Genomic DNA, 12495 nt, shown 5'->3' on the forward strand with positions numbered 1-12495 from the left:
AGACAAAAGGGGCTAATAATTTTGACCTAAAATGGTTTAGAAAAATTAAAAACTGCTTTTATTCTAGCCAAAATAAAACAAATGGAACTTTCTTCAGAAGAAAAAATATTATCAAACTGAGAAAATTTGCAGTTTTAGTTTGTTTCAATCTGGATTTTTTCATCTTGAATGTCCCTCGTGTAACTTTTCATACTCTTTAACTTTTTACTATATGTGTAATGAAATATTAAGAGTTTAATAAAAATGTATTAATTAAAAAAATTACATGCTGTTTTTTATTTTTTATTTTAAAAACTAATTTTTACCGAAACTGGCAAAATGAATAAATAGATGAAAATGACAGCCATGCTACACATACCTGTAGGTGAAATATGACACTGTTATCCAAAACAACTTGCAAATAAGGAATACAACAAAACAGGCAATTAAACAACAGAAATGCTCATAGTTCCAGGCATTATTGAGAATGGTGCACACTAATGGATTTCAGAATAGATGTTTATTTTCTTATGTTGTACATTTTTATAGTTGTCTATCGAATGTTGTCATAGATGTCAGAGATGCCCCATCAGTTTCTGGTGGGGTTTGAAAGATCTTTTCACCAACAAGAAACAGTGAAAGAAAATGTTCTAGAAAATAATTTTGTGCCTCTCACTGGTGTTGCCCCAAGACTAACCACTTTTTTTTTTTTTTTKGGGGGGGGGGGGGGGGGGGGGGATTTGAACTAAGGGGGATTTGAACTTGAAATAAAAAATAAGGAGTACAAAAAATTATTGAATAATTATTAAGCTAAATCATAGTTTCTTGGTGTATACTAATATTATAATAATATTTAGAGAGATGTCTTTTATTTAGGAAATATTCCACATCTGTGGAACAATTAGCTGACTTTTAAAACAATATACAGTGCACAGGGCACTTCAGCATTAATTAAAAAAATGGACCCAAATTAGTTAAGCCGGATGTTACTTACGGACTTTGCATTTGCCCAAAAAAATTCTCCTTCATAAGTGTTCCTAATGGGAACTTATTTTCTTTTCATCATTTATCTTAGTTTTATCCAGAAGGTCCGGAAGAACGGTCAGATGTTACCTTAAGTGTTTTTGGTATTGATTTCCTCTCTCTGCCCCTGTTATGCAGAGTCATTTGGTAAGATTTACACAAAAATGTTTTAGTTATGATTAGTTTCTGTGTAAACGTATCCGCCGACCGCAAATGGAGTGTGACGGGAAAAGACAGACAGCCTAAGTATAATTGAACTCAGTCCACCCCTTCATGGCAGACCCTCACTTAAAGCACACTCAGGCCTCTCCTGTTTTAACTGCCGCATAAGTGTGAAATAGAGTTTAGGAGCATCCGACAAATCAATTCACAAAGTCTCAGAGAAGAAGAAAAGAGTAAAACGAGAGCAAATAAATAAAGGTGATTAACAGGAGGACCCTGGGAGAAATATTCACTTTCGTCTGCCGCAAACGACCACTTCCTCTCAGGCCCACAACTGGCCGCTACAATCAGAGCTGAATTAGGCCTAATATTTATTTCCAGAAACAATTGTACATGCCTCAGCACGGCAGTGATTGGACATGTTGTGGACAGATGTTTAGATGAGCTCATGTTTGAAGTAATGTTGATTTTAGACGATTCTTCTCTGAGTCTCCAAATCGTCTTGCTTTGTCATTAAAAGACTTTCTTTTCTTTTTGTCACTGGACACTTTGGGGATTGTCTGAACAAACTGTACAATCAGAGTTCTGATGATATTAATGTAATGAAGCGGTCGTTCAGTATCGCATAAGAAACTTCTCGATGTGCAGAAAACGGCTCTTAAAATGGGGCAAAAACGCAATTAAAGCATAATAAACATTACAAAAACAAACAGAGGAGATTTATTGACTGCTACGACTAATTACCGCTGGAGGAAATGTGCAGGATCATAATGTCACAAGAAATCAGTTGACTGCAACCAGGCATGAAGTATAATGGTAACATATGCAGCAAAGGAGCTTAGGCTCTCCAAACATATCATATACCTCCCACAGGTACCTGCGAATATTAAAAGAGCTCCAGAACACCTCAGATGTGCGCTATATGCATTTGTTTACAGCACGAATGGATAATTATCTCAGTGTCTGACACGAGGACTACTGTGAACTACTGTTTCCATGAGGCGGATGTGGATTGTCGCTGTTGTGTCAGCTGTTTGTCAGGCTTTGAATGGATGGAGTTTAGTCTGCCAGGGTAATGTATGAGCCAGCCAGGGGCCGCCGACGTTATCTTAATGATGTGATTTATGGAGGTCGCGCGCTGAATTGATCAGAGGAGCCGCGACAGACGGGGACGCGCGTGGGAGACGGTTCTCGGGCGCGCGCACGCTGCTGCACACATAACGCTCATCCATCATGCGTGTTGTGTTGCTGTAAGCAATGAGGATAATTGCGGTGTTATGGTAAGAGTGATTATGATTGTTCGACATGGGAGGCTGTATCTGGGCTAGCGCTTGCGCTTATTTTTCGGGCAAGATTATTAAAATGAGGCCTTGGAGCGCACTGGACCGATCTGGCAACAATAAATTCAATATGGTCTATCGACTAATCACGATGCTGATCTAATCAGCGATGTTAATGTTACTCTTATTGATTTGTGAATTTGTGAACAGTTTGTAATACGGCGACGGGTTGGCGCAGTAGGTAGTGCTGTCGCCTCACAGCAAGAAGGTTGCTGGTTCGAGCCTCGGCTGGGTCAGTTGGCGTTTCTGTGTGGAGTTTGCATGTTCTCCCATGTTCTCCCTGCTCTGGATCCAGATTCATGCTCTGGATGCATGAAATACATGCATTGGTTTGTCCGAAGTGTGTGTGAGTGTGTATGGATGTTTCCCAGAGATGGTTTGCAGCTGGAAGGACATCCGCTGCGTAAAACATATGTTCATTCTGCTGTGGCGACTCCAGATTAATAAAGGGACTAAGCAGAAAAGAAAACAAATGAATATTTATAACTTCAGGTGAATTGGCTCGTCTTGAAACGCCCTAAAATTGTCATTTTTAGAAATCTTTTTTCCCTTCTTGTGTTTTGCTTTTGAAAGGCTATGAATGAAATTAGGTAAATAATTATGTGGGTGGGGGTTGTTGGCCAGATTTTGGTTTGCACCTATAAACTGAGATTTTTAGTTTGTTTTATAAATGTTTAACAAAAACTGTAAATGCATCACAGGGACACATACTATAAACATATCTGTCCCTGAAATAAAAACACAGTGAATAAAAAGTATTTTCCCCTAAAATTTCAAAATGAACTAATGGTGGATTTCTGTGAGTTATTCTGTGAATTTGGTTCTGAGATGGTTTTCTTTATAAAGAGCACTTCACAAATGTACAAACTCTGTCATTGTCCTTGTCCTTAGCCCAATAGCTGGCAGCTTTAATAGCTTTGTCTCCATGTTTCCGTCAGTGCTGTCATATTTGCATTAAATTGAACATAAAATGCGTGCAACACACCTTTAAGGCTATAACTCAAAGCAAAGTCATTTGATGAAGAAGAAGCTGACCGTGATCAATGATGGGTTCTATCATTAATTTGTAGGATTTTCTAAGAAAGGCAAGCTTAAAGGTCAGGCCCAGTCACATTGTTTATAAGTGAAAATGCAAGCTTCTGGTAGAATGTTCCCAAAATGAATCTTGATTGTTATGTTTTAGGTTAATTATCCAGTATTGTAGTCTGAAAAAAATCTGCTTTGCCACTTTTGCCTTTATATGGAAAATAATTAATGATATATATAGTTTTTTCATAAAAAAAAAGTGGCATTTTGTAAATAAACTGTAAGTAAAAGTTTGACTTGGACATTTTGGTGCTCTGTGTGCTTTTTTAGATTGTCGTTAGTAGGAACATGAAATTCAAATTGACCTTGTTTACTCGTTTGCTAGTAAGGTAACATAAATTAGATTTTTAATATTTCATTAAATAACAACTAAAGTCACTGAAACAACTTTCATTTGGTGTCATGTTTGAACTAATTAGTAGTAAAACAAAAAGCTACATTAACATTGCTTGTGATTAATTCAAATATGATTCTTTCTAAAATCTTGCCGTTGGTTAATACAATAATTAAATAACTCATTCATTCATTTTCTTTTCGGCTTAGTCCCATTATTAATCTAGGGTCGCCACCGTGGAATGAACCCCCAACTTATCCAGCATATGTTTTACACAGTGGATGCTCTTCAAGCTGCAACCCATCTCTGGGAAACATCCATCCACATCCATTCACACATATACACTACAGACAATTTAGCCTACCCAGTTCACCTGTACCGCATGTCTTTGGACTGTCGGGGAAACCGGAGCACCCAGGGGAAACCCACTCAAACGCAGGGAGAAAATGCAAACTCCACACAGAAACGCAGTCGAGGCTCGAACTTGCCACCTTCTTGCTGTGAGGTGACAGCACTACCTACTGTGCCACTGCGTCGCCTAATTGAATATCTGTGAAGTATAATAATGTTTATAGTCTGCCAATCATAAAATGTCAACTTTTATTAATACAGTTAATGGGATATAGCAGAGACCTTTGACCTTTAAGTCAACCAGTCCCATGGGCTTCCATTTAGTTGTCATCCCATACAAAATTTTCACATTTAACATCTGATTTGTTTAATAAAGGTGATCTTCATTGCCTGGCTGAGATACGATATAAAGTGAGTTTCAGACTAAGCACTGTATTCAATTATCTATTTTTGCGCCATTTCTTTAAAATTTGGAATTTAATTTTACCCCAGTATTTTCAATGGAATTTCTGCGCTAGCCTGTTTGAACAGTCTATTGTCTCTTTTTTTACGCTTTAAAAACCAAATGAATGCTCAAGTCTGTGTTACTTAATGTATTGTAATTACATTACACCATCGATGCTGTAAAAGGAACCGTATAAAATTGAAAATAGTCACATAAATCTTTCACCGGAGGTTCATCATTGGTTAAGAAACACTAGTTGTGCATACAGCTCATACCCAGTAGATAAAAGAATGTCAGTTTCATTACTATATACTACAAATATTGCAATACTATGCATTTTCATGATAATTATTTTAACTTCTACACAGTCTTTTAAAAAGAAGAGTAAAAAAAGCAACAGGTGGTCTGACAAACCTGTAAATACTAAATCAGTGAGTCTAAAAAGAGTCTAAGATGTCAGAGATTTCTATTGTACAGAACTATATATTTCAAAATGTAGTCATATTGGCCAAACACGCTGTATTACATACAGTACCATAATACCGCACATGGCAGCAATAACGTAGCTGGAAAGGAAACCAGCTAACAAGCTATGCTTAATTGAGCACTTAGTCTAAGTAGTCAAGGGCCATAGTTTGAATGACCCTGTAGGAAAATGAAACTACACGGTAGATGATACACTCTGTGTGCATGTACTGTATTTGCGTGTAAGCATTCGCTTTTTCTTGGACTGCTGTCCAGTTGGCTGTTGTCCGATGTTGTAATTAGCGCAGAATACTGATATGTCTTTTGGCTGGAGAAGGGCTTTTGATGGAGTGATCACAGCATTGCATTGATCATAAAGTCTTGTATATGGACATATTCCCATAAGGGCTGTCTAAAAATATCCTTCTGAGGAACTTTCTTTTATAGCTCTGTAAATTTGTAATTGTTTCTCAATCCACCATGCTGTAATTTGCTATGACTTAACTGCGGTGGAGGACTTGTGTTTTGCTCTGTTTGAGAAACAAATCATTGTCCCGTTTCAGCTTTATATTGTCTGGAAACTTTGGGGGAATCTTTGCCCAGAGTTACAGTTCTGCCGTCAGCCGACTTTCTCATTTGAAGAAGAAGCAAACAGAGGAGTCACAGACGAACTGATGAATCAAAGTCAACAAGTAATGTACTTCTCTTTAAACTGAATCTAATTTGAGAATCTAAATTGTAGTCAATTTAAAACCAAGCCATTCGTTTTTCAGTAGAAATGCATGGATTTTAAATAAACATAATAAGTAGCGTCAAATGCAGCTGAAAAATGCTATGAGGACAGATTTCATTTGTGTGTGCATATGTATACATACTGTACTGTGAATGAATGATAATTTAATGCATTAAACATAATAGCAGCAATGTACTATAGTGTCCATTAATTAAAACATATTTTACATTAATGTAAAATTAACAATACATTTGTTATAGTAAATTTATTATATTATTATTATTATTTTTCTTCTTCTTTTTCTTCTTCTTCTTCGTATTATTATTATTGATCATCATCATCATCGTTAATAAAGCTGTTTGTTGTTAGCATTTCTTAGGGATCTTAAACTCAAATTGGCAGGGGGCTCTATCAGTGACTGACAATTCTTAGGAGGGCCGTTTAAATATTCAAGCACACAAAAAAAGTGGAAACCTGATGTAATTAAAAGCTCCTTCTTGTTCCTTGTTGTACATATTGAAGGGGTAATTTAAATTGCTATGAAAATATGATAATAATAATTAGGTTTGTTAATCAATTGCTGCTCAACCAAAAGTTTAACAGATAGCATAAGACAGCAGAAAAGTGTTTGGGTAACTTTGTTGACTTTACTGGCAATTGTTCTTCTCAATATCATTCTTTTTTTGTAAAACTACAACAAAGAGGGTAAAAGTGTGTTTATATTCACACTTACATTAACATGAATACAGCCAGCAGTAAAATTTTTAATAATGAACATTTTTTTATACAAATCTTAACATGCATATTAGGAAAATCAATCAATGAGATCATTTGAATTGAATATTAGCAAAAGAATCAAATATATACCATCATCATAACGTGTAAGCCATGATGAAGTGTTTGTACAACAAAATACAGGCAGTATAAAACTGATTATAATCAAATGACCCTTGAATATTTACAAAAATAGAGCTTTGATAAAAATAGAGCACTTACGGACATATATTTCAATGTTTAAATCAGCCCCAGAAATAATCTGCATGTGCGTACCGCACGCTGAGAGAAACGAAAGTAACCCGAATAAATAGTACAGTACTTGAAATGTCCAGTAGCTGAGGGTTAAAACCACAAGTGGCTATATGTGACTGCACAATGATAGTGATTCATGATTGTTGATGTCAGCTGTGGGCCGGAGGGAGGAGGCGGTCACCTGGCATAGCTTAATTGAATAATATTTACTTATATATTATCAGAGTTGGCGAGGCAGTGGCGCAGTAGGTAGTGCTGTCGCCTCACAGCAAGAAGGTCGTTGGGTCGCTGGTTCGAACCTTGGCTCAGTTGACGTTTCTGTGTGGAGTTTGCATGTTTTCCCTGCCTTCGTGTGGGTTTCCTCCGGGTGCTCCGGTTTCCCCCGCAGTCCAAAGACATGCGGTACAGGTGAATTGGATAGGCTAAATTGTCCGTAGTGTATGAGTGTGTGTGTGAATGTGTGTGCGGATGTTTCCCAGAGATAGGTTGCGGCTGGAAGGGCATCTGCTGCGTAAAAACTTGCTGGATAAGTTGGCGGTTCATTCCTCTGCGGCGACGCTGGATTAATAAAGGGACTAAGCCCTCAAGAAAATGAATAAATGAATTATTAGAGTCAAAATGTGTATTTTGTACACCTTTTGATTTTAAAATTAACATGAACTAAGATCAATAAATGCAGTTGAAGTTTGAAGTATGTTGTTAATGTTACATACATTTCAAATAGGTTTTCCAATGTTAACTTTTTCCAGCACAGAAGATGATATGAGTTGTTGCTTGGCCATCATATCAACATATTAGAATGAGTTATGTATCTTGTAACACATTTACAGCTTTACTTTCTATTAAATGTTTTGACTTTTTATAGAATTGCATTTTGAATTATAAAGACTATTTCACAGAATTAATTAATGTTATAGTATTAACAATTTCTATTGTATTCTTATAAAATAGACACAAGATACTTTCTTATCTCTTTATTGAGACTTATTGAAATTCTCACTGCACTGTGAAACCCGACAGTCAACTTTATCAAATGAAATTAGTGTAGTTAACTTAAAATTGAATGAAAGTTAATTTCACTCATTTGAAAAAAGTCTTGAACTCAGTGTTGATGAGTTAATTAAATACCTCATTACTTTAACTTAAATAGAGTAAGCTCACAGTACTCGTATAGATTAGTTTTTTTAACTTAAATGGTTTGTAGTAATTGGTTTCCTCAAACGGTTTGAGTTGCCTTAACTTATTAGGTTTACAGTACACAGTTGGTTTGAGTTCTCTTCATTTATTGGGTTTTACTGTGCTCAAATAGCTTCATTTACTCAAATGGATTAAGCTCAGAGTACTCATTAGTATTAGTTTTTGAACTTAAAGGGTTTGTTGCAATTGGTTTCCTCAAATGATTTGAGTCATATTAACTTTTTGGGTTTTACAGTGTGGGAAAACCCTGGAGTTGGGGTTAGTACAAGGCTTTTGACTTTTAAATTGTAATTAATGTCAATAGAGTTATCATATATGGTTCTTAATGGTTAAAAATAGTAATTAATCCTTACACACAATATTAAATCAGCTACAGAAATGACAATGTAATTAAAGTGTCCATAAATGTTGAAATATTTGGGCAGCCACTTTAAAATTTGAAAGCCTGTGGACAGTTCACTTAAAAATGACAATTTACTCACTATTTACTCTTCCTCAAGTAGATTCCATACCTTAATAAAACTATTTATTCTGCTGAAAACAAACGAAGATATTTTGAGGAATGCTGAAAATCTGCAAGCATTGATTTCCATAGTAGGAAAGACAAATATGGAAGCCAACGGTTACAGTTCTTGGAGCTTTTCTAGAGAGTCAGAGGCTCTTTATCTGGGTTAACCGGCTCAAGATGAGTTGTGCACGAGCAAGAGTTGAAATCATAATGTGATTTGCTGTGCTTGGGAGCCCATTTGAGTCTTTTTTTGGGAGCGATTCCTGCCCGGTCGCCCACTTGTATGCTTGGCGAAGGAGACCTTAATTAGAGAAGCTCAAATTTATAGACACTTTTGATTAAGGCCGATCTTGAGTTATAAAAAGATGACATTGCCTAGGAGGGGGACATTGGCAAGGGCAGCCGCTCAATTTGATAATGAGAACCAAAGCTTAGGAGAAGGGCTTGTTTTGAATTTGTTTACACGTTTATTATCCTTTCAAAAGGAGCGCTTCATCCAATAAAATCAAGACAGACACAGATGTCACAATCAAGAGGCAATAAGGAGGGATGGGAGGAGAAATGAAGCGGTTTCCATTATTATGTTTGAAATAAGGGCAATTATACAATGGAATAAAGATATAAAAAATGATGTTGGGTCATGGAAAAGTGCCCTGGTTTTACGTCTTGAATTCTTGTTTGCTCATGCTACCCCAAGCCGCATGGGTGGGTGTCCGTAGGAAAGTGGGAGTGGATTATTGCACAATTTGTATGCTGATTGGTTTATAAATTATCTTTCAATGATTGACAGGATCACAAACCAGTAGAGGATTTGGCTGCAGAAGTCTTTTAAGACTGATCATTAAAAATAAATACTAGGGTTGCAGAATATATCGTAAAATTATTGTTATAAATATGTGGATGCTGATTGGTTTATAAATTAGTTTTCAATGATTGACAGGATCACAAACTAATGGAGGATTTGGCTACAGAAGGCTTTTAAGACTGAATCATTAAATATAAATGGTTGCAGAATGTCTCATTATTGTCTCAAATTATTGTTATGAAAATATTAGTATATGCAATGTTCATATCGCAGACGTGAGATAAATTAATTTATTCATTGGCTCTTTATCTTAATTTGATCATTCACATGGGGCCTTACTATCTTTATCCCCACCTGCCCAGTAGTTGCTGTTCTGCTATTGGCCAGACTCTGGTGCAGCCCAAAGGTGAACCTAGAGCTGAAAATAAATAGTCAAGACCAGAAAGGAAACTGACATCAGCCAGTCAGAGTCAGATTATCTGCAGAGGTTTTCACTTGTTGTTAGTGTTGTTAGCGTTTTAAAGACTAAAAGTTTGCACTTTGACAGTTTTTTAGTGTAAATTAAAATGCATTAGATCTGAAAAATGTCTTTTATTTGTATATTTTAATATTACATAAGTCAATAATTTAAATACATAGTTAATAAAATGGCATTTTTTAGGGTAGTGTTGTTATATTGTAAGTAATATTGTGAGTAATAGTGTTGTTATCCCAGCACTCAACAACAACATTGCATAATTTCCAGGTATCGTGCAGACCTGATTAAAATTTATTACAATTTCGTTAATGTCAACAAAGTTATCATACATAGTTCTTAATGGTTAAAAATAGTAATTAAACCTTACACACAATATTAAAATAGGCTACAGAAATGACAATGTAATTAAAGTGTCCATAAATGTTGGAATATTTTGGCAGCCACTTTTAAATTTATTTTAAAGGGAAAGTTCACTTAAAAATGACTGTTTACTCACTATTTACTCTTCCTCAAGTAATTACAAACCTTAATGAAACTCTTTATTCTGCTGAACACAAAAGAAGATATTTTGAAGAATGCTGGAATTTAATCATTGATTTCCATAATAGGAAAGACAAGTACCATGGAGGTCACCTATTATAGTTCTTGTAGCTTTTCTAGAGAGTCAGAGGCTCTTTGTCTGGGTTAATATGCAATGTTGTTGCTGAGTACTGCGGTAACAATATTTCTTACAATATAACAATATAATTTGAGTTACTTTTCAATCCTTAAAAAAATAAAGATGCATCTTAGATGAATGACATTTTGGTTACAGTTTTTTAGTCAGCTTCTAAATCTTAATAATCACTGCACTCTTTTGATTTGATTCCCTCTTTTTATGTCATCATCATGGAGCTGTTTGTCTTCTATGTTGCTTGTAGTAGCCACACCCCATGATAGGTGGCAGTAGAGAGCTATTTTGATGTTTCACCTCTTTGCTTTCCTCTTATGGCAAGCCATTTTACCCTTTAAAATCTTTATATGCCAGTAGCTTTAAAAAAAGAAATACTTGTTCATCAGACTCTATTTGTTGTTTATTAGATACTAGTAGATACTAGCAATATTACCAGGCTTATAGCATTCTAATGTCATTTTGAGTAAGTACTAGTAACCAATAAATGTGGACTAGTCTCTAATTAATGTGAACCTTTGAATAAGTTCTGTAATAAGTAAATATTATATATTTAATATGTTTCAGTATATATTAAGCACTAATATTTAATAATAGTTGACAGTATTTAAAATAAATACTAGTACAATAGTATACAAAAAAGTATGTTCTAGTCACAATTGGGATACATACTAGTCGAAGCTTAGTTGCTGTAATCTCTATGACAAATCCCTGTATAAAGTCAATGACCAATTTTTTAAATGTTATCATTTCAAGAGAATAGTAACTATCCAATGTGTGCTAGTGTCTAATCAATAAGCATGTGTAAGTGTATCTAGTAAATAATAACTATCTATTAAATAAGTTCCAGTATCTTTTAAGAAGGTAAATAAACACTAATAGCCAATGAATAGGTACTAATATATTTTTGTATTTAAAAATCAGTAACCAGGGGTGAGGCTATTAATTTTGGACCCTATGAAAGAATATTTGATGTTGGGGCCCCTGCAAATACTGTTAATTTTGCGTGGGCCCTAGAATTGTCTTAACTTACCCCCACTTAGCAGTGCCTCTGCTTCAACTAACTTCAAAATAGTTATTACATTTTATGGATTAAATGTTAAAATGGCTTGCCATATTCTTTCTGTCAGCCTTTATAAATCTTTCACCAAGTGATGGCCTTCAGTGTGGAGCTTCTAAAGCTGAAAATTGAAAGCTTTTTATAGTAATAGAGAAGGCTTATGCCATTATAATTATGTGTATGCTTTAAAAAATAAACGTTCCTAGAGTATATTTTCTCAGAGATCTCATGCAGGAACTTTTTTTTGTTTTGTTTCTCGAACCTTTTCATGTACAGTTCTTAAAAGAACCACTTATTTTTCTATTGAAAATAATATTTTAAAAATTCTGATGAACTTTTTTTTTTTAATAAAAATATTTTTTGTTGAATGTAAGTTTTTAAGCATTATAAAGGTTCTTCATGAACCAGTAATGCCAATAAAAAACTTTATTTTTACGAGCATATGAGAATCAAGTGACAGCTCCAAACGCTGTTTGCTATATACAGTGCTCAGCATATATAAGTACACCCGCCACAAATCTCATTTAAATTATTATATAATATTATATTTGTGCATATACATTAGATTAGTCAGTACTGAAGCCAAATATGGAACTAATCTAACAAAATAACTTTAAAATTAGTAGCCCAAATTCATATGGTACAGACAAATATTACACACACACACACACACACACACTTCATAGTTGAAGTCAGAATTATTAGCCCCCCCTAAATTATTAGCCCCCTATTTATTTTTTCCCCAATTTCTGTTTAACAAATAAAAGATTTTTTTTCAACACATTTCTAAACGTAATAGTTTTGATAACTCATTTCAACTTTGCCATGAT

The 12495-nt window shown here is 34.9% G+C and overlaps 1 protein-coding gene across 2 annotated transcripts in view; it reads left to right on the forward strand.

Annotated features, from left to right (window-relative positions):
- Positions 1 to 12495, forward strand: part of slc25a21 (solute carrier family 25 member 21) — a 203162-nt gene that overhangs the window by 6343 nt on the left and 184324 nt on the right. The window contains exon 1 of one of the 2 annotated variants that reach the window (XM_068214456.2): positions 2380 to 2444. The gene's annotated coding sequence lies outside the window, so the exon portion shown is untranslated. 2 annotated transcript variants of the gene reach the window in all.

Source organism: Danio rerio, chromosome 17 (genome assembly GCF_049306965.1).
Source record: "Danio rerio strain Tuebingen ecotype United States chromosome 17, GRCz12tu, whole genome shotgun sequence".
NCBI classification, from domain to species: domain Eukaryota; kingdom Metazoa; phylum Chordata; class Actinopteri; order Cypriniformes; family Danionidae; genus Danio; species Danio rerio.